This window comes from Marmota flaviventris, chromosome 2, assembly GCF_047511675.1.
Source record: "Marmota flaviventris isolate mMarFla1 chromosome 2, mMarFla1.hap1, whole genome shotgun sequence".
Classification (NCBI taxonomy): domain Eukaryota; kingdom Metazoa; phylum Chordata; class Mammalia; order Rodentia; family Sciuridae; genus Marmota; species Marmota flaviventris.
Window position 1 is genome coordinate 60410755 of NC_092499.1, and position 26117 is coordinate 60436871.

The 26117-nt window shown below is 40.0% G+C and overlaps 1 long non-coding RNA gene across 1 annotated transcript in view; it reads right to left on the bottom strand.

The window, feature by feature from the left end:
* Window positions 1-26117, bottom strand: part of LOC139703718 (uncharacterized) — a 230762-nt gene that overhangs the window by 52471 nt on the left and 152174 nt on the right. The gene's annotated exons all lie outside the window — the stretch shown is intronic.

Sequence of the window (26117 nt, forward strand, 5' to 3'; positions counted from 1 at the left end):
GTCAGACAAAAGGTATTGCTCTTTACTCACCCAAGACAGTGTTGGCCACAGCCTGGACAGAAGAAGTGCCTGGTTACCCCAATACCTAGTCCTCTTGTCAATGTTCCCACTCAGGATATATAATAACAGAGTCTTTGAAAGAAAAGTTCTCCTAAAGATATTTATGGGAAACACTCATTGAGCGTTTTTTTTTTTTTTTGTTTTGTTTTTTGTTTTTTTTTTTTGGGGGGGGGGGGGGGGCCTTTAGGTCCAAAAGCTACAGTGGAAAATATGGAAGAAAGGAGGAGGAGGACAGAAGACATGTCCCCAGCCTTAAAGAACACACTGACTAGCTGGAAAGGCAAGATAATAATAGAAAATGTGTTTAAGTAAAAGATACTGTTCAATGCTTAGTCATGACTTAAAAGCAAATATACTCTACAGACCCAGCAGGGGATGACAATTAGCAAATCTTTTAATTGGATGCTTCTTAACTTTCTTGAGTGGATTCTAATTTTTTTCCCATACAATCAAGAATTCTTGCTACTTTCTAAATACAGAAATATCCATGAAAAAATGTTGAATGAATTCCCACCAACATGTTTTCATTCCACCATCTCACATTTCACTACAGGGACCCAAATTCAGTCAAAATCATGCTGTGATTCCCACAAATAAGGTATAGGTTGGAGGGAAGCTAGCATTTTCCTTTCAGATAAATGTATAATTAAAACCCTGATTCATGGATTTGCTAATTTAACTTCCTGCTGTGGACATAGGACATACTTGGCAGGAAGAATAAGGAACTGTTCCAGAGAATTCAAATTGCCTTTTTTTCCCCCCAAGTACTTCAATATGCCTGTCTTTGAAGAGTGATTAGAAATAAAATAATGTGAGTGGGAGTTAATTCAAGAAGAAGGTAAAGGACAGAAAAGATCATAGAAATGTGATAGGTGTTTCTCAAGAGCAAATAAGAAGGGAAGTTCATCTATGATGGGGTTCTCTGCTCTTGAAATCCCAGAAGTCACTATGCAATAAGGAGTTTGCTCCTTTCCATCAAGGCGTGGACAGTAATGTCAGCCCTCAGCCGCCTCCAGCTGTTTGTGCTCTCACTGAGATGCCAGGATTTTGTCAAAGCCCACATCCTGCTGAGCAACAGGGTTTGCAAATTCTAGAGACTGTTTTTGCCCCCAGGGCAAAATCACTAGGCTACTCCTGAGCGGTTCCACTCTGGCAAGACATCCCCTCTCCATTCTTCTCAGATCTGCACAAATCCTAAGTGTCTGGTTTTCTATTCTCTTTCTCTTCACATATGCTAATCAGCTTTTCATCACTGTGTCCAAAATACCTGAGAACAAAAAAAAAAAAGGAAAAGTTCATTTTGTCTCATGTTTTCAGAGGCCTCAATCCATGGTCAGACAGCTCCATTACCCTGGACCTGAAGTGAGGCAGAACATCATGGTAAGAATGTTATCAGAGAGTGAGAGTCAACCGTGAAGTGATCTTGGTCCTTGGGTGTAAGGCCTGAAATGAGGGCAATTACCCCAGCACAAAAACAGAAGTACAGCAAGTAAGGGATGTTTTTTAGAGCAGGTTTGTTGCAAAGTAAAAGAAAGATGTGAAAGTGAGATACACCCTGGGGGGTGGGGACAGATCAGTTATAAACCAAAATGTGCTGCAATGATTAGGCTTTAGGCTTTTGTCAGGATTCAAGGTGGGAGCTTGCAGTAGCACAAAACCTTGGAAGAGCAGGTGACTCCACCTTTCTGGGAACAGCCCTTACAACAGCTGCTGCCTATCTGGGGGGAAGTCATGTGCCTGCACTGTGAAAACTGAAGGCATGTGCACTTGGGTCACTTTGCCCTCTGGCCTACTGTCACTAGCAGAAGGTCATGTAATAATTGACTCACAGAGCAGCTTCTGGGTGCATATGTGACCTTGTGAACACAATATATGTCCACAATCTTCAAGAGTGAAAAGTCTGCCCACCAGGGAAGAGGAAATTTGTCCAATACATGATGGGTATTGCATCTTCTGGGTCAGTTGCTGGTCAGGGGCCCTTTGACAGCTACCCCCTTCTCTCATTCTCCCCTTCTCCCATTCCTGCTCATCTCTAGCTAACTACCTATGCTCACAGAAAGGCATGATGGAGAAAAGCTGCCCAGCTCATGGTAGCTAGGAAGCAGAAAGAGAAAGAAAGAGGCCAGGGACAAGATAAAACCTTCCAGGGCACACCCCCAGTGACCTGCTTCCTCCAACCAGGTCCCACCTCCCAGTAATCCATTCAGCTGTCAATGGATTAATCCACCTGTGAGGTCAGAGCCCTTGTCAGCCAATCATTGCCTAAAAAATCCGCCTCTGAACCTTGAAGCAACAAAGATTTTGCTTTCAAGACATGAGCCTTTGGGGGGACATTCCAGATCCAAGCCATACCACACCGAACTCTGAACTTCAGCTAGCTGACTAGGTTCTATTTGGTGACTTCATTCCTATAAACTCTATCTTCAGTTCATACTGAGTACTCAATAAATATTTGTTAAATTTTCAAATAATTATATTTCCATCTCTTCTTGTTTTCTAAAAATTTAGCACAGCACTGTCAAAGCTATTTCCTCATTTCACATCCCCTGAATTCTTTACCCTGTCTAATAAGATCTCAGTGCCTACATGGAACTTGGTCAGATTTGCTAGATAGTAAGGGAGCATTACCAAGAAGGTACTAACTTGTCATTAGTGCCTTTATTCTCCACCTCTAAACGCCATTACTCACTTCATTCCAAGCATTTGCATAGCCAGCGTCATCCACACACGTAATCTAACTTAGCATTCCCAAAGTCCATTTTGATTTATGAAATATTAATTCTGTGGGATGTTAATAGTTGTTACAAGAAAAACAACCTGTAAGTAATATGTGGAAATACCATGTATTATTTTTCCATCTTTAATACTCACATCATTGAGAAGTTCTGGTGAAAGGGATTCAAGAGATGGCAAAACTTGGTCTACACAAGACTTCTAAATATTTTAACAAGGGTCCGTTTGCCACGTGATTTCTATTAACATCCCATTTAGCTATATTCCCTACAACATGCTCTGGAATATATGGATACAACTGCATTCTGAAAGCAAATTCTGAAATTAAATATATTTGAGGACACACTAGCAAGAGAGTCGATATATTGATCAGTTTATGTGAAGAAAGAAGAATTTGTGAACAAGAGGAGTCTGGTGCTTGATCTCCAGAAAGCAATTCATATAACTAGGAGAGAAGAAAACAAGAAGCACCATCAGGATGGCAAGACCCAGGAAAGGTAAGTCTGAAATGTCTTCAAGTTGGCAGTAAAGGTTGGAAAGGAGGAAGGTCATGGGATATGTTGAGTCCTCAAGCACCCTTTGGGAGGAGAATATTCCAGGCAGGGTGGGATCCCTGCTGACAGTGATAACAATCAGGAAGAAAAAGAAACAGTAAGTCACCAAATTATCAGCATACCACTCCCTGGTTGAGTCCTCTAAAAGGTTAAAAAAAAAATCTATTCAAGGATTAGTAGTCATAGTTTATTGTCTAAAAAATAAGCCTCTTTTAAAATTCTTGTCTCCCTCTGAGTCTAATTTTTCACATTCTGATTAAACATTCCTCTATCTGCTTTTGCCCTTAAGAAATCTTCATACAACTAAAATACCACTTAAAAGAAAATGGCGTCCAGACTGGCCATTTACCTTTCTGGTTTTACCCATAATATAAGCACATTTATCTCTCCAGGGATTTGTAGTGTAAACTGAATAAATCTCTTACTTTAATAATGTAGCCCCATGGTAATTTAAATCTCAGCTATTTCTGAAACATCAGATTGGTAAAGTAATCCTACTACATAGGGCTTTCCTTTTCACACACATGCCAAAATGAGATGTACCCACTAAATTGTACCCCAGGCACTGAACAGCAGTCTATTATTAAGAAAGTTTGCAAAGATACCTGCTCTGTCTAGTGCTTACATATTTAAATTTCTAAAAGCTTGAGATGACAGACTATCTGTTGTGTATCTAAAGATAAAAGCACCTGCATTCATATTAACCAGGCAGGGAGCAGCATGGAACATGAGCAATGCCAATCCCCAGCTAGTTTGTTTGCCTTCATAATTGGGTTGCCATTGTGCCCAAGGAGAGAGGTAGGAAAATTTCCTGTGAAATATAAATAACAATTTTTCAGTAATTCCTTTCTCAACTGTAACCTGCATAAGTACAAGAGTCACCTCCCCTACTCGAAGAATGTTTAATCTCTTTTCTTGCCCAATGTGGAATCTTCTGTCCTGCTAAGAAAACTTCAAGTTGAAGCACACATCTTTCAAGGGAAATGCTCCTTTCGATGCAGAAAGGTCTTCCAAGGAACTAGATCCATGACAGCATATGCAGCTTTCTTAGCATGGGGGAACTTCAACTCACCTTTCCAGCTTCTTCCTCCTTGCAAATCCCTCAAGCACTGAACTCTGGGAGTGGGCCCGTGGCAGAACTCTGCAATTGACTTATGCACTCCTGGGAGTTATAGCCTTTGGCATATAAAGTATTTGTTACTCCTTTTCATAAATGTTCTTCTGCAACCAATTTTGTGTTAATCACCACATTTTTTGAGTAGCTGATTTCATAATTTCATTAGGATTGCTCAGTAGCAGTAACTAGATTGAGAATTAACCCATATACCTTGGCTATCTACAAAGGGGTAGGGAAGAAAAAAAAATTCCTTCAATCGGAAAATATATATTAGGTACCTACTAAGAGTTAAATATTCTGCTAAGTCTTGGGAACATCAAAGGTAACAGCTCAGTTCATTCACTAAATTAGTAGTTCTCAACTGGATATGATTTGGTGCCCTGCTGTTAAGGTTTGGATGTGAGGTTTCCCGCAAAAGCTCATGTGTGAGATGATGCAAGAAGGTTTAGAAAAGAACTGATTGGGTTATGAGAGTCTTAACCCAATCAGTGAATTAATCCCCTGACTGAACTGACTTGAGTGGTAACTAAAGGCCTGCAGAATGTAGCTGGAGGAGGTGGGCATTGAAAACATGCCTTTGGGGTGTATATTTTGTATCTGGTGAGTGGAGTCTCTCTGCTTTCTGATCATCATGTAAGTCATTTCCCTCCACCACACCCTTCCGCCATGATGTTCAGCCTCACCTTGAGCCCTGAGGAATGGAGCCTGCTGTCCATGGACTGAGAACTCTGAAACCATGAGCTCCCAAATAAATTTTCCTCCTCAAAATCTGTCCTAGTCAGGTCTTTTAGTCATAGTTAGTCATAGAAGCAAAAAAGCTGACTAAAACAACACACAGGCGTGCGCGCGCGCGCACACACACACACACACACACACTTAGCAATGTCTGGGGACATTTGGGGGTGTCACAGGTAGGAGGAGAATTCTCCTGGCACCAGCAGGTAGAGGCCAGGCATGCTGCCTGGCAATATACACTGAACAGGACAGTCTCCCACAACAAAGATTCATCCAGCCCAAATGTCAACAGTGCCAAAGGTTGGGAAACTCTGCTCTAAAGTGGGAAAAAAAATAGTGAAATAACAATTTGAAATACAACTTGCTTTAGTTTCCTGATTCTTCCCTGTCCTGTCCACCTAGGTCAATCAGGTGCTGGCAGCCCTATGTCCCTTGCCTTGGGGCAAACAGGTGTCCAGCAGGAAAACAAGCCTTTTCAACTTCTGTAGGAAAAGGGCTTGGTGGCAAAGACTGAATTTTTTATAGAAACTTGGAAGGGAAAGTGGAAGGATTGCTCCAAGACTGGAAGGAAACACTTCTATATTAAGAAGAGAATGGATAGAGGGAGAGGGTCTGTGTGTCCCAAGTAGAGGCATCTAGTCTTGGCTTCCTGACAACCCAGGAGCAAGAGAGAAAGGAACAGTCATGGATCACACCTACATCATGGCAGCCCTGAAGGCTTGTGCCCCTAGTATAGCCAGAGAGAACCACCAGACCTAGAGATGTCATGTCTACAGGCATGATGGTCATCTGAGCAAAACCCATGGCTCCAGAGCCCTGAGCACCACTAAAAACCGTAGTATGGTCTTAGGGCATTATATGGAGAGAGGAATTTCAAAACTGGCCAAAGTTCACCATACTCTGTCCCACTTAACCCAGCAGAATAGAGACTTGGAGGCCATTTTTGTAGAACTAAATCCTGTTAAATTCCTTGAATACATAAATTTACTATCTAAAGGTGTTTAAATCTACTTTGGGAAATAACACTAACAGAGGAAACAGGAGCTTATTGGTAAATCTTCACAGGAGACCATCCCCACAATTTCACAGATTCATAACAATAAAATTGGTTTTATGCTCATGGTTTAGGTCAACTACCACGACACATATTTTCTCACCTAGCACTCAAGCTGAAGGAGCAGCCCCAGTTTGCTGCAAGCCATTCTTGTGGCAGAAGGAATGGGAGAGAGTGGAAAGAAACACAGGTTTCTCTAAGTATCCAGCATGTGTCACATTTGTTCACACTCCATCAGCCACATGATCGAGCCCAACATCAATTAGGTGGAGATGGATAGCCCTCTTACAAGGAGAGAGAGAAAATACTAATAATTACCACCCAGACTAAACATCAGAAAACATAACTATGGGTTGAACCAAGAAGGTGGGAATCTGAAGTGAGAGAGGGGTCCAGAAAAACACTGCCAACTATGTGAACATTGAGATGGTAATAAAGAAAGGATATTGATACTGTTTATGATATTTGATGTTCCAGGAAGTGAACAACTTAATTTTACCTACTGCCTCAGTTAACCCAAGCATCCTGTGAGAAGAAAAAAAAAAAAAACTCCTCAGGTAGTGGCTGATTAAATACCCAGTCCTAAAATCCACATCCTTTCCAACACAAATGAGTAGAACTTACCTGACAGGAAGACAGGATAGCATCACAGGCCAAAGAGGCTAGGAATACAGTCCCAGAGAGCAGTTTCATTTTCACATGGCAATAAAAAGTCTGCTCTGATCAGAATGCAGACTGGGTCTGAGAGTTGTAAGAGCTAAAGCTGAGCGGAGAGATCAGGCTATGAAGAGCCTTTATAGCCCAGAAGAGTAATAAAAGGAAGAAGGATAGATTGGGGTCAGGACATCTTGCATTTAATAGCTGGATGACTGGGGCAAGTGTCCATGGGCTCTGGTGGTCAAGCTCACTCATTTATGAAATGGAAAGGTGTGAGAAGGAAGATTCAGCGGCAGATGAGGTCTCAACTCCCCTGTGGAGGCCATGCAGAGGTCTACTAGATTCCAAGGAAAGATTGTTAACTCAATACTGTGAGGTATCTCGCTTACCATCTCTTCTCAGTTCCTCAGTTTTCCTGGACTGCAAGAGATGTCAGAAAGGGCGCAGGGCCCACCACACTCCCAAGACCTGACTCAGAAGCAGAGAGATGCCAACCCTACTACTCCCCATTCTAGCAGGCCTAGAATTCTGACTTTTTATCAGGAACCACCATCACTTATGTGATGAATGAGGTTTATGAGAGATGAATGTTGCAGGGAGACACTCCACAGAATGGAGAGCAGAGGCTACAATCATAAAAGGCAACCAAGGGGGATTGGGATTTTGTGGTCACTTAGTAAGTAGGTTTGTGAGCAGGAAAGCAAGAGGACAAAGAGGGAGTGGCACTTAAGAGGTGTTTCCAGGGTGAGGATGGAAATGTACGATCTCTGTGTGTTCATTTGGGACATGGGATTTAAATGCCTTCCCTTCAGAAATGGACTCCTGAAATAATTTAAGAGTGACTGAAATATTGCCCCTTTCACCTGCTTAGAGTAAAAACAATGATCTGTGCTTTTAAACAAGTCAAACAAATCAGAACTTTGGCCACTTTAAAGTGCTCTAACACCACACAGATGGCAGTTGTCACTCCAGTAAATTAGCTAAGGATATTTTAGGTGCAATTGTTAAGGGCCCATTATTTACAGCGTCCCTGGCAGTGCTGAACATCCTGTGGTTATGCATTGAATGTAGGATGATACTGATTGCCTATTAAAAGTTTTAAATTGAATCCCACAGATCTGCCTCCTGATTCAACATGGGGGGAAATGCCTTTTCTACAAGAAAATATGCAAAACATGTATTCCATAGCTATGCCAGCTGAAACATGACTCATTTCTAAATCTTTAGATGACTTTTAATTCTATAAAGTCCAAACGTCAATCCTATTCTCACATGGGATTCTTGTCTAACTACCACTGTGGCTACTTACCCAAACTCGGAGGGAGACAGAAGAAATTTAACCACTTCAAGAGGAAAGAGAAACGAGAGCACTAGCCCCCTCACTAGAAAAATGTAAGTCAGACACACTCGAAAATCACTTTTGACTGTGAAATCTGAGATAAAAGAGCACCAGAAATGGAAACTGAAAGGAAAAAACCTGTTTCCCTGAGCCAGTGCTCAGCTATAAGCAGCCTTCAGTAAAGGTTTGCTCCCTCCTCCAAAGCTTGTGCTCTTGTTGAGATACTACCAAGGTACAGAAAACTGTCCATCAATTTAGCTCTCAACGGTTGAATTGTTTTAACTTGGTGGTTGAGAAAGTAAGAATGAAAAGAACAGAGTGGTCCTTATCATGAAGAGCTTATAAGATTATTGAAGAATTGAACTTATACATTATTAAATAGCCATACAAGGACGTTACCCAGTGCTGTATACGAGAGTTATACTGTCAGGACTCAAAAAATCCTGAAGTCCTGGTCCAGGCCTACCAACAACCATGTCTCAGCTTCTTTTTATTTTCATTGTGCACCAGATACCTTGTGAAACTGCCCCAGATCAGCGTCTGACAGTTTCCACATACTACAGAGCCTTTGAGCTCAAAGAATGGTCCAGCCAATATGGACAGAAATGGACAAGGACGACTTCATCAGGGTATGATTCTGGAGGTGTGCCTTGAGGAACAAGTATGACTTGAATATCAGGCCATGGGAATGGGGGCAATTAGGGGACAATGTGAACAGAAGCCAATGAAGAAGAAAATTATCCTCTTCCTGGAGACTGGATTCATGAAGAGGGGTAAGAGACAAATGTGGGTGCAATTAAGCAAAACCTTAAAAGCTAGATCAACACATTTGGAGTTTGTTGTGGTTTGGACATGAGTATCCCCAAAACACTCCTGTGTAAATGCAAAAATGTTCACTGGTGAAATTATTGGATTGTGAGAGCTGTAATCCAATTAGCCCATCCTAGTTTGAGTGCATTAACTGAGTAGTAACTACAGACAGATGGGGCATGGCTGGAGGAGGTGGGTCATTTCATGCATGCCCTGGAAGGGTGCATCTTCCCTGTAGGGCTCTCCCTCTTTCTTTCTCTGCTGCCTGGCTGCCTCGAATGGAGCAGCTTTCCTCCACTGTGCCCTTCCACCACGATGATCCACCTTACTTTGGTCCCAAAGCAATAGACCCCACCAACCAAGGCCAAAACCTCTGGAACAGTGAGCCAAATAAATTTTTGTCCTCTAAGTTGTTCTTGTCAAGTATTTTGGTCACAATGATGAAAAACTGACTAATGCAGAAATTTACCTATCACGAGCCGTCCATGGGCTATATGTGTGAAATATTGAGCATAATAGCCAAATGAGGGGATAGGCAGGCTCCCTGTCAGGGAGTGATCACATGATGCAGGTGTGCTTCCCTCCTCTAGCTCTACCTAAGATCCCACACAACACCCGAGATGGGTGTGACTTGCCAAGATGTCAATCGATCTGCTGACCACAAGACATCAGGAAGCAAGACTCCACCCTTGAAACCTTATCCCTGCCTCTGATGTCCCTACTATAAAACAAAGGAAACCTAGGCTCACATTCTTTTTCTAGCATGGAAGCTGACCCTTAAAGTCATAGAGCCATCACGCCCTCAATTTGAAAAACTTATGTCTGTGTTGCATGATTTTTCACGGATTTCTTAGCTTAATGTTGCAACCAGCTCTTTAAAACCCAGTTCATCTCATCTGCGCAGGTCCTGGGTGAGATTTACCTATGCAGAATCAATAGAAGTTTTTGAAGCTGGAATCAGAATTTTGAAGAACAACAATATGCTAGGAGAATGGGACCCACTGATAAAGTTGAACACAAGGTGTATTGAAGCAATGGAGACTGAAGCATAGATGAGGCAGATGGCTAATGCAATACTGCAACAGGCCTTGAACCAGGGCTGTGAAAGTGAGTAGTGAGAAGAAAGCACAGGTCCTATACCAAGATGACATGTTTTGAACAGAAGAATGGACAAGATCTGGAATATGACCAGAAATAGGGGACAAACAAGAAAATTCCTAAAATGACTCAGATCTTGAGCCTAGGTCAGTTGGATATTGATGAGGTCATTTACAGAAATAAAAAATATTGAGAGAAGAAACACGAGCATAGGGACAGATGACGAGCTTGCCCTGAGTATTGCCAAGCTTCTGGTGACATAAGGGAAAGGGCTGTTTTTTCAGTTGGTATCTATATATTGCACATCTCTATTTTTAGAAGCATTTATGAATCATAAAATGCCCTAGCTTGGCTAAAAGACAAACTGTTCCATTTTTAACTGCTCATGTATTTAAATTAACCTTCAGCCTGGTCATTTACAGCCACATTTGTACGCTGGCTCTAGTTAATTGTAGGCGCTGTACAAGGTCACTCTGGCCTAGAGAGAAGTTCAATTATGATACGTATTCTGTTGTTAAATCACAATTCAGTACTGCACAAAGATAGTCATGGACAAAGAGACTGAAGGAGTAATTGTAATGTCTTCCCCCCAAACATAGAAAAATCCATTGGCACAAACCAGTTAACACAATCATCATCTTGAGAACACCCTGGAGGAGATACTGGATGACAGGATACAGAGGCAAATTCTGTAAGCACCCACAGCCCCAAGGAGCAAGCAGTAAGTACAATGGCAAGAAAGGGGTCTTTTCAGTGAAAAGACCACATTCCCAATGAGCAAAGGGGAAGGAGGAGGCAAGACCAACTGGCAAAAGAAGGAAAACCCAGCAGGTAGGGTTGTCCTTAAGAACAGCTATTGAAAACCAGCGTTTTGTATGTACTTTGAGAAAAATTAAGAAATAAATCAAACATGAGTCAGTAAGACCCTTTGGGATCTGAAATAGGACAGGAGTACTTTCAAATCTCAGACTCCAGTGGAAATGATCAAAGACATTTTTCACAAGTACATACACCATTTTGTTCAACCTATGTAATGTATTTTTGCAAGTTAAAGATACAATTTACAGTTTAGGTCTCATTGCAAATGTTTGAAGAGCTCCTCTTGAAGAGCTAACACATTAAAAGTATTGGCGTAATTTCTTTTCTTATACAAAATTGAAAGGTCTCAAAAACTCCCATAACTGTTCAATAGCTTCTTGAAACCAGTCAAAACAGGAGTGCCACTAAATTTGAGAGAAGTTATAACCTTTATTTTTAATTCCTTCTGATGGTGGACTCCCTAACTTAAAGGCACCTTCGAGATTCATCCTTGATATTTTATACCTGTCCTCCCACAGACTGCTACAATTCCACTGTTGAGCATCTGAAACACTAGAGTCTCCACTGGGATTTCAGTATCCTCCTGGATCCACACCTTCCATTTATCAATGTACATGGACTTCCACATGTGAAAACATTCTCACACTCAAATGATTAAAATCTTATTGAATTATTGGGTAACCCAAACAAGTACTATCCAGTACTCGTTTTCTTCAAGGAAAAAGAGGGAAATTCAAATACTCAGGAGAAAAACACACACACACACATTTGCAACAGCTACTCTGAGTTTCCTGCAAGCCAGAGTATCACCTGGCTACTGAACTTATTCCAGAAGGTGGCAGTTTCCTATAAATGAAGAAAGGCAACCTTCTCCAGTTGAGGGGTTTACACTTTGGAGCCTGTTACAGTTTGGATCTTAAATGTCTCTCAAAAGCCCCTGCGTTGAAGACTTGGTCCCCAGCTGATAGTGCTATTGGGAGGTGGTGCCTAGTGGAAGGATGTGAGGCATCAACGGCGTGCCCTTGAAGGGCATATTGGCATTTTGAATGCAGCAAAATATCCCCTTGAAGGGGATAGTAGCATTTTCACTCTGCAGTGTTTGGGATGTCATCCTGGATACATAGTGATGAGCCTGGTTCTTCCTCCTTCCCAGGATTCTGTGAAATGTCTCATAGTCTTTTTATAAGCTCCATTCCTACTTAACTTAGAGTTTTCAGTTGCAAGCAACATAAACTCTAAGACTCAGACAGCATTCTAGGCTCTCTGTGTGAATAAACATAAGGGCCCTGCCCTGGGACATCTTCAAAGTCCAAGTTTACAGTTGTTTTTTTTTTGTTTGTTTTGTTTTTCGTTTTTGTTTTTTTTCTTTAGCAACTACCTCCCAATGCGGAAGCTCCATATAAGGTGAGGTTAAAGTAACGACACATTTCTTTAGTAAACATGTCAGGACATTTTATACATCTGCCATAGTTGGGATCTGGAATGTCCCCCAATGACTCTTATGTTAAAGACTTGGTCTCCAGCAAAACAATATTCAGAGGTGAGTTTTGGAGAAGTGATTGGCTCATGAAGGCTCTGATTTCATCAATGGAGTAATCCACTGACGTATTCATAGCTGAAAAGACAATTGAGAAGTGGCAGTAACAGAAGTAGGTCCTTAGGGGTATAGTCTTGGGGACTATATCTTATTCCCAGATCTTTCCTATGTTCCTATGTCTGTCTGTCTGTCTGTCCTCCTGCCCTTTCACTCTACTGCCTGGCTACCACAAGTTGAGCAACTTTTCTCCATACCCTTTTGCCTCATGTTCACCTAGCCACCAGCCCAGAAACAAGGGAGCCAGCCAACCATGGATTGAGATTTCTGAAACCATGAACCAAAATAAATCTTTCCTCCTCCGAGTTGATTTTCTCAGGTATTTTGTCATAGTGACAAAAAGCGGACTAACACAACATCTTAGGACCTCTTCAGGGAGCAATCACAGGTCACACACATTTACTATACTGGTACTACTACTATTTAAAACTTTTAGAAACTGAGGATCGCCTTGCATCTGGCACATATGTGTCTTTTGAAAAATGTGTATTTATATATTCAAATATTATAAGATGAAAATTTATCTTCTCAAGCTTTTGCCTGTGTTTCCTAGTTTTCTTTCCTAGACGTAAGGTGCTATTCATTCCTTCAAGCCCTTCCAGAGAATACAAGTATACCCACATGTATGTGTAAATGAATATGTACCTATACTCTTAAAGCAGTAGTACACTGTTCTGTACCTAGTTTACTTAATGCATAGCTCTGCCTCACTCTTACTAATGATGGAATAGTGTTCTAATTTGTGGATGCTCTTTAATTATCTTCTATCATTGGATATTTGTTTTCTCTAATCTTTTCCTCTTGCAATAAATATTCTGTGCAAGATTCTCTCTGCATTTTTATGAATGTGTCTGTGAGATAAATTGCAAAAAGTGTTATTTCTGGGTCAAAGGGTAAACTCATTTATAATTGATAAATACATCTAAATTATCTCCAAAGAGATTGTATAAATGACACTCTTAAACAATGCATGAGAGAGTCTAGACTCTCTCTTCCTCCCCATCCTCTTGTTTAAATGATCATTGGTGATAGCAGTTGTCTTTTGAGAATAGGTTTAATTTCTGAAAATCGCCCCAAGTCATTTAAAGTCAAGTCTGATGAATAAAAGCTTGGCCTTGTTAGGTAACATCATACTGAGTTCAAGATAAATTGTGACTCAAAAGTAATTAGATGAGGCTCCTTGTTTGGTTTGCAAAGTGATTCTGAACTTAGCTTCAAAAGGAGGTCCAAACCTATTTTCAGCAACAGTAGCATTATTCAAATAAATGCCCTGTCTCCCAAAGGAATGAACGCTGTTGAAGGAGATGACATTCAGTCAAAGGTAGAAGATCTGCTCTGTATATTAAATAATTCTTATGGCAACATAGTGACACTACATGTGAGATACAAAGATCAGATTATGAGGTTTCTTGGTATTGTTCAGTTTATGCAAATTAACATCATTACTTTTTAGCCCATCTTTTCTTTTATCCTTATGAATCCTCATAACTTCCTAGAGTGGAAGATAGCAAGTATATTTCTTCCCTCCCAAGTACAAGAATTCCAGAGATTCTCAGGCCTTGCACACAATCACACTCACAATGTCACAGAACACAATGTGTCACCTGGCATGTTGTTCAGGGAAGTAATCATATTGCTTCTTTATTAACAAAAAAAAAACCTCATAGTTTCCAATATGTGTTTCCAATGATTATTGGTAGAAAAGATAAAGCATAGTTCTGGAAATTATGCATGTTCTTTAAAAAAAAAAAAAAAAAACCTGGGGATTGAACCTAGGAGAACTTTACCACTGAGCTACATTTTGAGACAGGGTCTTGCTAAGTTGCTGAGGCTGGCCTCAAACTTGGAATCCTCTTGCTTCAGCCTCCCAAACTGCCGAGATTATTGGTGTACACCATCATGCCCAGCAAATTAGCATGTTCTAATGGCATTAAACTTAAATTTCTCCAAACAGAAGGTGAAGGTAAATAAAATATAAGCAGACATACTTAATACTTCTAGTGCTCTAGGAATGGGTAACAACCAACTCTCAGGGAGGGGAAAAAATTACTATAGCATTTGCCAGTTTCTGTGGTGTTAATACTCATACCATTTCAAAATTCTCAAACTACCTCAACTGGCTCACAAAATTCCTGCAAATTTAATAGGCTCTTGTGCACCTGTATGAGCAGGCTCCAAACCACCCTTACATGGCAACTGTAGTACTTTCTGAAAGCATAAAAACATTAAGTTTTTGCCAAAAGGAAAAACTCAAACTCTTCTGGGCTTCAATATATTGTACCTCTCACTTTTGTACTACTGTGTATTATTGTGTTCTTATTTCATATATTTCAGAACTCAAACTTTACTTTAAGCTTCATTATCCTCAATGTACTGTGCTTCAAAGCATGTAGCTTCAATTTTCATAAAAATACATTTTTTATATAGGTTGATATGTGAGTCTATTAATGTTCACTCATTCAGCACTTCCTTTCGAACCTTTTCTCTATCTCATAACTATGAAATGGAAAGAGCGGGAAGCATGTACAAGATCATTTTTCTTTATTTACATAATGAATAAACTGTAAGTAATGTGAATGGAGGAGTCAAAAGGGAATTCAATACATGGCAATTTGGGACATCTTGATAGGACATTTTGCAAGGAATCTGCCTAAATAGCTGTTGAAACAACACATCACTATCAAATAGACATTTTTTTAAAAAACCAGAAAGTATGTTTCAAGATAGTTTCACAGGCTCGTCAACTCAATCTGCATGCGTGTAACTGTGTATATGCACTGTGTGAGAACCAAGAGATTAGACTCTATGTGGACTTCCCAATAATGTCCCTCAGCATAACCACCTCAGAATGATGTGCATGTTCCATCGGCTGTGCTTCCATTGCCCAAAATGTTTCTGGAGCTGCCATCAGAGCAGCGTGTAAATCACACAGGAAGTTCACATTCTTTGTAATCACATCTTATTTAAATGGAAAATTAGGAATCTCCAACTTAATGACCTACCTTTTTCAGACTAAACTCCAAGTGACTTTTAGACATTTACAAAAGCCAAATCTCCCCTCAAAGGATAAAGATTTGTCAACATTCCAAAGAATTTCTCCCAAAAAAGTTTCAAAACTATTTAGAACAGCAGTAGCTGCTTCACTGTTGCAAGTGTGTGGCCTTCTGGAAGGAAACAGCCCCCACTTGGATGAACATACCCTGGTGGATTTGTTTTGAGATCTCATCACATTATAGGAGGTCCCATTACATAGTGGTCCAAAATGCATACCTGGGAGTCAGTTGTGAGTTCAAATTCTATCTCCAATCTTTTCTAGTCATGTGATCTTGAGCAAGTTAGTTATTCTATCCACACCTCAGTTTCCTGCAAATTAAAAAATAACAAACACTCTCCCCATAATGTTGTTTTGAGGTTGAAATGTGGGAAAATATGTAAAATGCATAACTCCATGTCTACGATAATTATTCAAACAGTAAATAAAATTGTATTTTTTCTTTTCATTATCAACCACATCTCACAATCCTGCATGTCCTTTTCTGCAGATTAAAAAAAAAACAGACTTTTTTTTTTTTCATTACCAGGGATTAAACTCGGGGGCACTCAACCACTAAGCCACATCCCCAGCCCTATTTTGTATTTTATTTAGAGATAGGGTCTCACCAAGTTGCTTAGCACTTGCTGCTGCTGAGGCTGGCTTTGAACTCACCATCCTCCTGCCTCTGCCTCCTGAGCTGCTGGGATCAGAAGCATACGCCACTATGCCTAGCTATACCTTATTTTTATGTGATGCTAAGGATAGAATGCAGTGCCTGACCCATACAAGGCAAGCACTTCACCAGTGAGCCACAACCCCAGCCCCTGCAGGTAAAACTCTTAATTCTTTTATCTCACCAACTAGAAACCTAGTAGTAGTCCTACACTTTTACTTGGTTGAGAGGGTTAAACTTGTCACATTGGAGTGTCCACAAGCTGAAAAAACAGAGATACCACAGTAATAATACTATGCACATATAATGAAGGAAGGGAGAAAAATAACACCTAGACAACAAAATAACCTCCCAGAAAAGAAATCATGATTCGAATGGAGGACTAAGGAAATATAACCGGCTTTTAGTTAAAAATAGAGTAATGGTATTCATTAAATACAAGTTTCACATGGGAAAATATAAGCAGTCTCAATATTCTTAATCTCTTCATCCTTGCATAGTCTCATGAGCACCAAGCTCTTGACCTTGCTCACATCACATTATGAGCCCTGTTAGCCACTCCATGTCTCCACACCTTTGCCCAACAAAGAAGAAAGCCCTGGAAGAGTCATCACATTGGGAAAGAAATGGAGTGGAACCTAGACACGCATACCCCAGGAACAAGCTCTTGGGGCAACACACAAAGAGAAAGGCACTGCCTTGGCAAGAGACTGTTACTCTCCAAGGCACCCAGAGAGGGGACTGGAGGAAGACAACTCAAAGAATAAGGGAGACACTGCAGCTCTTCTCCTTCTACTTTAAAGCTAATTTGCTCCCTTTCTGTCAGATAGCCTTCTCGAGGGCCCTTTAATATTTGCCAAGTATGTTAGGTACAGCACAGAACCTACAAGAAACATTCTCTTCCCACAAGGAAATATTTCTAGACATTAATTTCTGGAAAATGATAAAGTGCATACATTGCAAATATAAAGGGTTATATAAATACTTAACAATTGAAGCATTTCTACCACTCTGCCTGCAAAAAGCCATTACCTCTGTCTTTATGACAGAAGGTTTAATGTTGCTGAATCCTGCTCAAGTGTAATATCCACTTGAACACTGAGGTCCAATTTTATAGTGGCAATTTTTTATCCCAAATCACAGTCACAACCCAATCCAATTCAAGTATTCTGATGCCACATCTTCCATGAAATAGCTTTTCTTCAGCCATACCTACTTTCCAGCTCACTGTCTTCCTAAATCCCCAGAGAACCTGGCCTGGTGCTCAACTCAAAGAACTCACTCAATAAATTATGAGTGGATGAATGAACACCTCAAAATTATCATTTGTGCCACCTTCTGAGAACTGCCCTAAATATGAGAAATAATACTGACAATTTTCATATGTGGCAGGTGCTTTTATTATATCCAATCCTAACCACCACCTCACAAGGTAAGTAAAATTATTACTTATTTTACTCATGGGGAATTGAGACTTAAAGCCAATAGGTAACTACCTTGTCCAAGAATTCAAAATTATGAAATGCCAGAACTGGGATATAAACCCAGTCTGTTGGTCTCCAGACTCAGAACTCTTAACCACTTTGGTAAATTATCTCTGAAGCACCTGCCATATGGTAGCTATTACTATCACAGCTTGGGAAGTTTGCTCAAAGAGATCTCTCACCTACCATATAACCACCACATTTTTTAAATCTCTTATCATGGATTGCTATAATGCCATATCTACTTGTTGCCAAGAATACTGCCAAAGCTTCCAGTTCTACCCAATCGTAACATGCTCATCTTCTTCCTTTCATTTACAGAGATTAGTGGGTGCATCCCAATGCTTGGCCTTCATACCCAATTCTCAGTTCCCATACACTCAAAAAAGCAAGCAAAAAGAGTCCTCATTTCCTCTCATTCTGTTCCCTTAACTGCTGTAAGGCAGGCACAACAACAAGTAAACTGTGTCAAGGACACTTTGCTGTCCCAAATTGCTCCTTTCTCCACACTCATTCTCTGAGGACACTTTTCAATCCTCTTGCAAAATGTCTCCTGGATAACGTGAGGGTCGGCAGTGGAGTCACAGTTTACAGGCACTTGGGTTCTAAAATCAGCAAGTTAAATAATATAAACATTACCCTTAAAATTGTATACATATATACAAAAAAATGTTATATTTACATATATACATATATAAATGTTATTAATAAATCATTCATATATAAACAAAACAAATACAGAAGTACTTGCAAAGTACAGTGATGATGATTTTGTGTTCAGTTGTGCAGTCAGAATTCTTACCCAGATATAATTTTGAGAACCATTAGGCCAGAAGAAAACTCTAGGTGCCAGTGCCTACACATTCCAATCATTTTGCCTATCAGAATGTTCTTGGTAGCTGACAGGATTTACACTGTTCTATTTTAATGCATGATACCTTTAAAACATGTTTTAAAATGTGTTTGCCATTGTGACATCTTACTGCAGGGTAGCTTCTGAAGTCAGAGAGTAGGTTCAGTTCTGAAATGGTGACAGTATCACCCAATTACCTGCCCAGATAGAACAAATAAATCTAGGGATAAACACAGCTCAATTTCTCAAACTGAGGTCTCTGCTATTGTAGGAAGTAAAGATGAGAAAGCAACTCATCAGAAAATTAACCTGCAACTACTTGCCTCTATAGCTTATGGCCATGTCTGTTTCTTATTATTTTCATTCATCTTATCTTCCTACCTATATCTTTTGTTCTTTTCATAACCGCCCCCACCTTTTTTTGGGGGGGGACATCTTTACAAAGTGCTTGTGCTGGACTTAGTTATTAATGACACCTCCAAATCTCTCTCGACATTTTTTTCTCCCTTGGAGGTCCCTGTTTCTTTCTCCATTTATTCACAGCCTGTTTTTACTTCAAAGGAGAAACACCACTGTGATCCTTGAACACTTTGCCCCATTTTCAGATACATACCTCCCAGCACCAAACTTGTGAATGTTGCACAGATGCTATCTGGTCGAATCCTGAACTGTGCATTCTAAATAGAAAAGGAGCAAGTCTAAAGATGATCCAGCACAGCCAGGAAGGCTGAGAAGAACACAATCTGCCTGTAGGTCATAGTCCACAGGCGCCCAGGAGCATCACATGAAGAGTACTATTCCCTGTACGTCTATTCATAAGCAAGATCATTTCCAATCTCTTGCTTTCATTTTCTGAGTAATTTTCAAAAGTTTCAAGAAACGTTCATCATAGTCATGAGAAAAAACACTTGGGGAGGTATACAAAAGAAGACCAACTAAACTGGTACAGGGCCAACATGAAAATAGAGTATGAGTTGTCTTCTCAAGATGAGTTGGGAAGCCAGACACTCTCTCAGGAAGTTCACTTGGTTAGAAAGTCAAAGTCTCGAAAAAGAAAAGGCTGTAAAGCTTTGATTAAAATTCCCATTGCTGGTTATATTTATATGCCCATTCAGGTGCTCATAAAGGAAGGGCATTTTTATTAAGAACATTGTAGATCACTTTGAATACATTTCCCTGTACTTTTCTTCGCTCCTTCCTCTGTCTTTCTATTATGATATAAATTAAAAGGCAGAGGCATCAGGTGATAATGATGGATTTTCTCAGCTATTTGGCTCATGCCACAACAAACCTTAATATTATTTTAGCAATGTGAGTTATTTGACCTAGAAGGATCAACCTGCTCAATACATGCAGTGGTAGTGCTGAGGAATTAGCTTTCTTAGCCTGGGGCAATCAATAGATTGACAAACTAGCCTTTTTTTTTTTTTTTTTTTTTTTAAGTCCAAGGCCTATTTTATAGGGAATATTCAGCTTGTAGTGTTCACACAACAAAGGGACCCAAAGCCTGTACAAAAGGTTTCACAGGCAAAAGCACTCACGGGGCACTTTTATATCTTTAAAGAGGTTCTTATACACACAGAACCAACCAAAGTGTAGGAGTGGGGAGCTAATAGACACAGCCACTCATGTGAAATAACTATGGACAGGTTTAAAAATACACAACCTAGAATATCTGAGGGGGAAAGAAAGTTACTTTGTATGAATTACCCTATAGCTGTTGAAACCTCAAACAATGCTCCTATAGCTATTTTGAAAACATTATGTGGGAAACAAAATAAGGAGTAAAAAGATGAAAAGATGTGATAATGGGGAAAAGTGTTATTCATGCCACTTTTCCAGTCTCACTAGGAGCTTTCATGACCCAATCATATTCCCCTGTGTCCAAAGGTAGACAAGTATTTAAAGTTCATAGGAAGTTTGCCCTGAGACTACAGAGAACCTCCCAAAGAATCATCCATTATGCTACTATGGCTGGCAGCAGATGGATTGGAAGAGAAGTGTCCAAGGAAGAAGCATCTGGGATGCAGATTTCCAAGGGCTTCAGCCCTCTCAAAGAGATGAGGCCATTAGCCTCACAATCAGTCACTGGGAACTGCTCAAATGCATTCCTCCATAGAAAGCTAATACAGAACTTAGCTTCAGTCATTAAAGACTATAGGGGGCCTTGCACTGAAAAAATGGGCTGCTTTCTCAATGAAAATAAAATATTCCTCCAGTAGACTTCAGCACTATTATCAGGGACTTGCCTGTTATGGTGATGTGTATTGCTTTTCCCCTCACCAAGGTTTTGAAATGTCCTTATTGAAAAGACAGAACCTCACGCAGTGAATTTTGATTAGAAGTTCATATCATCGCTTTCCTAATACCAAGCCAGTGTTCAAAGGGTACCGTTACAGAGATATGTCATTCCTAGCTGGAGAACTGTAATATTTCAAACAAAAGATATGATAAATTACAAAACAGGCAAGAAATTATTCGATTTAAAAAGACAGTGTGAGCTATTTCCCTCTAGAACATATTAATAGCCCCCCAGCTGATCCCTCTGGTATCTACACAGGGTGAAATCGAGCTTTTCCCAGCAATCTGCTGCAACACCAATGCCAGAGAACGGAGCTGGAGGAGGAAAATCAGCGCCCAGGAGGAGCAGGCACAGCAGTAACGAGAAACATTGATTACACTCCAAATCAATGCGAGATGCTGACAGGGCTCCGCAGTAGGAAAAACCGGCAACCAAATTGCGTCTCCTGAGCCCAGCCCGTCAGTAGGTGTTACTATTCAAACATGCAAATCAACATGCACTGAGCACTGAGCACAGATTAAAAGCAAGAGGGAGGCAGAAAGGATGGCAGGAAGAGAAAGACTTCAGCTCAGGCTGTGGATCAGAGTGGTAAGCATTATCATTAAAAAAAAAAAAAAAACCCTCAGAAATCCTCCCTCCATTTCAGTTCACAGGTGCTTTGCTTTAAAAAAAAAAAAAAAAAGTAAACTACAGATTCCTTTACATTAAAAAAAAAAAAAACCTAAATTTTAGTTTATCATGGAACAGCTGTTCTTTCAAATTCTGGTTAAGCCCCCTAAATCTCCATCTTGATTAGTCTAATTATGCAATGGGGGCATCTACTTTAAATCTAATGCCAACCTTGGATTTAGCTCAGCAGTACCCACACAAGACATTATTCATTCTTCTTCATGGATCTTGTCCCAGAAGTGCCCAGGGAACATGTCTGAGGGCAAATAAATCTAAGGGCATATGTGATGTGTGGAATAATTACTCAGATGCCCTGGTGACATGCAGTAAAGGAAACCCTATGAGTCAATTTCTATTGGCATTAGATTCTCCATGATGAAGCGCATGCTTGCTCGTACTGGATGCTTTCCCTGAGATGCTAAAATTGACTTTTCATTAGGTTTATATATATACAGCATATGTACATGATTTATTAGCTAAGGGGGATGTTCCACAATCAATATCAAAAAGGAAATTCTCTACCATGGGAAAGTCAGCAATAGGCCAGGACCTGAACACACCAGGAATCACTAGAAACACTCACATGTAAACATGTTATTACCAGCCTGGTATAACTAAAGGGCCATTACCAATGCTCAGCCCAAAAGCTCAAATAAAGATGTGAGAAACAGCCAACCAGAGGATTTGTGCTACCCTGATATAGCCACACCTGGTTTCCACTGAAATTAAAATAGACCCAAAATGAGACCCAGGTTGGATACAGGATCACCACCTCCTTCTTCATTTGGAGAAAAATGCCTTTTCTTTCAAATTCTATCAAGGAAAGCTGTTTTAGGGACTGGGGTTGCGGCTCAAAGATAGAGCAGTTGCCTAGCATGCATGAGGCATTGGGTTCAATCCTCAACACCACATAAAAAATAAAATAAAGATATTGTGTCCACCTAAAACTAAAAAATAAATGTTTTTTTTAAAAAAGAAAGCCATTTTATTGAAAAATCTTTGCCAGCCGTGAGGAATTTGGGAGTGGCAATTAATATCCCTTTATATTTCCATGATGCTTTCACACACATTGATTCATTTCATCTGACCATCAAGATAGTCTCTCATCCAGAAATCCATTGCCATGACTAATTTACCACTCATTAAAAAAAAAACTCTAATAATTACTATCTTCTGCTTGACTTTGAAATGTGCTAATTATTTTTGCCAAGGATGTTAAAGTATCCTAAGAACTATCGGATCTATCTTTAGGGCTGAAAAAAAGAGTCCTAAATAGATAAAGTAAAGCTCTCATGCTCCCAAGGTCAGAATTAGCCTTTGATCAAAATCAGATATAGCATTTTGGGATTTAAAAAAAAATTCAAATTGAAAAAGGACCCACATCACAAAGAAATAGGCTCTCTCTGCCAACCTCTGACAATGTGCCAGCATCTCATATTTCCAATCACATTTGTATCCAATATCAATTCTAGAGAAGGCTAAGCGTCATGCTGTAGCAAAAGCAAAGATTGTTTTAAAAGAAAGTTTGAAATAAGAGGAATAAATTCAAATTAGGACTCTGATACTAAGGCAGGGAGCAAATAAAGAGGCCAAAGCCCATACCCAAACATCTATATGAATGAAGTGCCTCAAATTTGTCTCTACTACTCAATTCAAAATAAAACTCACCATTGAATCATATCTTGAGTCTCATCCATATCTGATTTAAACAATGTTTTTATGGAACTTTAGACATGATGCTGGAATGCTTTAAGAATTTGAGAGCCATAAGGATGGAATGAATGTAGAGTCATCTCCAGTATACATGGGGGATTGGTTCCAGTACTCATACAGGTAACAAAATCTGCAGGTGCTCAAGTCCCTTATATAAAATGGCATAATGTCCACATGTAACCTACACACAGTCTCCACATATTTTAAATCATATCTACCTAATATGATGCAAATACTATGTAAATAGCTGTTATACTGTATTGTTTCGGGAATAATGACAGGGGGAAGGTCTATACATATTCGGTGCAGACACAACATTTGTAGGCCTAAGAACATTTTCCATCTGCAGTTAGTAGAATCCATGGATACAGAAACCATGGATACAGAGGGAAAATTGTCTTTCTGCCTGTGAGAAACACATGAATTTGGGAAGTCCAATAGTGAAATGCTACAGTCCAAATGTTTCCGTCTCCTCAAAATTCATGTTAAAATCCTAACCCTCAATGTGTTGGTATTAGGAGGTGGGATCTGTGGAGATGATCAGATCATGAGGGAGAGCCTTTACAAAAGAGATCCCAGAGAACTAGCTTACCACACCGCCACCAGGTGAAGACTCAGCTAGAAGGTACCATGTGTGAATCAGCAAGCAAACCCTCACCCCACACTGCATCTGCTAGTGCTCTGATCTTGGACCTGCCACATTCCAGAACTGTGAGTAACAAATTTGTATTGTTTATAAGACACCCAGTATATGGTATTTTGTTATAGCAGCCTGAACGAACTAAGACTACCATCATCCAAAACTTAAAGAGCAAATCCGTCTCACCTTTAACATTAGAAAGTTTCTCTATAGAAGAGTGGTTATCAGAACCTGGAAAGGGGGTGAGGGAAAGGAGAGAGAGAGAAAGGTTAATGAGTACAGTTGGACAGGAGGAATAACTCCAAAGGTTCTACAGTACAATCGAATAATATGGTTGAGAACAACTTACTGAATATTTCAAAATAGTTAATACAAATGATGTCTAAAGTGATAAATATGCCAAAATCACTCAGATCTGATTGTTACCTATTGTAGACATGTATTGAAATGCCACATTGTACCTCATGAACACAATTAATATGCATCGATTTTTTTAATACATGATTTTTTTAAAAATTCTCTTCTCATCCATTTCCATGAAAATATAATTATACATCACTCTTCATGTTCACTTGTTCTGTGATAATAACACAGAGTTATGTTATTTGGGTTGATGGCAGAAATGTTTTTTTTTTCTTTTTCAGTGCTAGGTATTAAACCCAGAGGTGCTTACCAACTGAAGCCCTTCCCCAGCCCTTTTTATATTTTGAGATAAGACCCAAGTTGCTGAGGCTGGCTTTGAACTCTCAATCCTCCTGCCTCAGCATCCTGAGCCTCTGGGATTACAGGCGTGTGCCACCACACCGGGCTAACATTTTTATCCTCAAATGAAAGCAACTACTCTTGTGAGGAATTTATTCTAAATCCATCCCTTTTGTGCAATTAAAGTTCATTATCGTTGTTTTCAAATATGTTCACAAATTATTTGATATGCCTCCCTTTGGTGGAACTCAATTCCCTTTCCCTTGAGTGTGGACTGTACTTGGTGACTCTCTTCTAAATATACAAACCATGGCAGAAATGAAGAATGACCTCCAAAGGTCAGTCATGAAACAGTGAGGCTTCCATCTTCCACCCTCTCCCATCGGTCTGTGGGGAAACCAGCTGCTATGTTGTAAAAACATTCAACCAGCCTCGAGGATGGGGTCTACATGGCAAGGAAACAAAGACCTCTTACAACTGTGCAAATTGGCCAGGTATGTGGGTGAGACACCATATAAGTAGATCCTCTAGTTTTATTCAAGCTATCAGAGGACAGCAGACCTGGCCAACAGTAACTTCAGGAGAGCTCCTAAGCCAAAATCACCCAGCAAAACCTCTCTTCAACTTCTGGCCCACTGAAACTGTGTGAGATAATAAATGTTATAGTTGTAAGTCACAGAGTTTGGGAGTAATTTGTTACACAGCAATAGAAAACTAATACAGTTATCATTATGAAGAAAAACTTATTGGGCAACTACCCTGTGCAAGATACGTGCATTTGGCCCATGAAGATGTGTACAGCATCCTTTCTGAATATGTCATCCTTTTTCTTCACATGACATTCATGGATATTGAAGGAAAGTTTTGAAACAGGAGCTTTCATTCGGACTATCAACCAAGCACATTTTGAGAAACAGGTTTTTCCCACCCACTCATTTCTTCATTCTGGGAAGACTTTTGTTTGTCACTTAAAAACAAGTCATGCCATTATCATGGGTGTCTTCCGAGTCTGACACTATGCCATATTTGTTGCCTTTCAAGTACAACTGAAACATGGCAACGTTTTCAAACAACAGACAAGGAAAACAAATTCTCGGAAGAAAGCTGTCACCCGATTTTATTGGCAGCACAACACAGTTTTTAGCTAAGAGGGCACATAAAAATATTCCTGGTGTCTGCTTATACCCAGTGTTTTGTCTCCCTGGCTCCTTATTAACAATTGAGATCAAGATCCAAGACTCACAAAGAGGGAGGGAACAAACACCGGTGTCTGCAGATGGCACAGATGACCTGGCAGCTGGTTAGAGAATCTCATCTTGGGTACTGACTCTCAGGCCGTGGACGGAACAGGTTCTCTCCTCTGATTTACCCTTTAAGGCTGCTTCCCTCTGAAGGAGGCCTGAGAAATGTCTGCCTACCTCCTGGCCTCCTGCGTCTTCTCCTTTTGCACTTGTTGTATAAAAGACTCCTTCCTCCC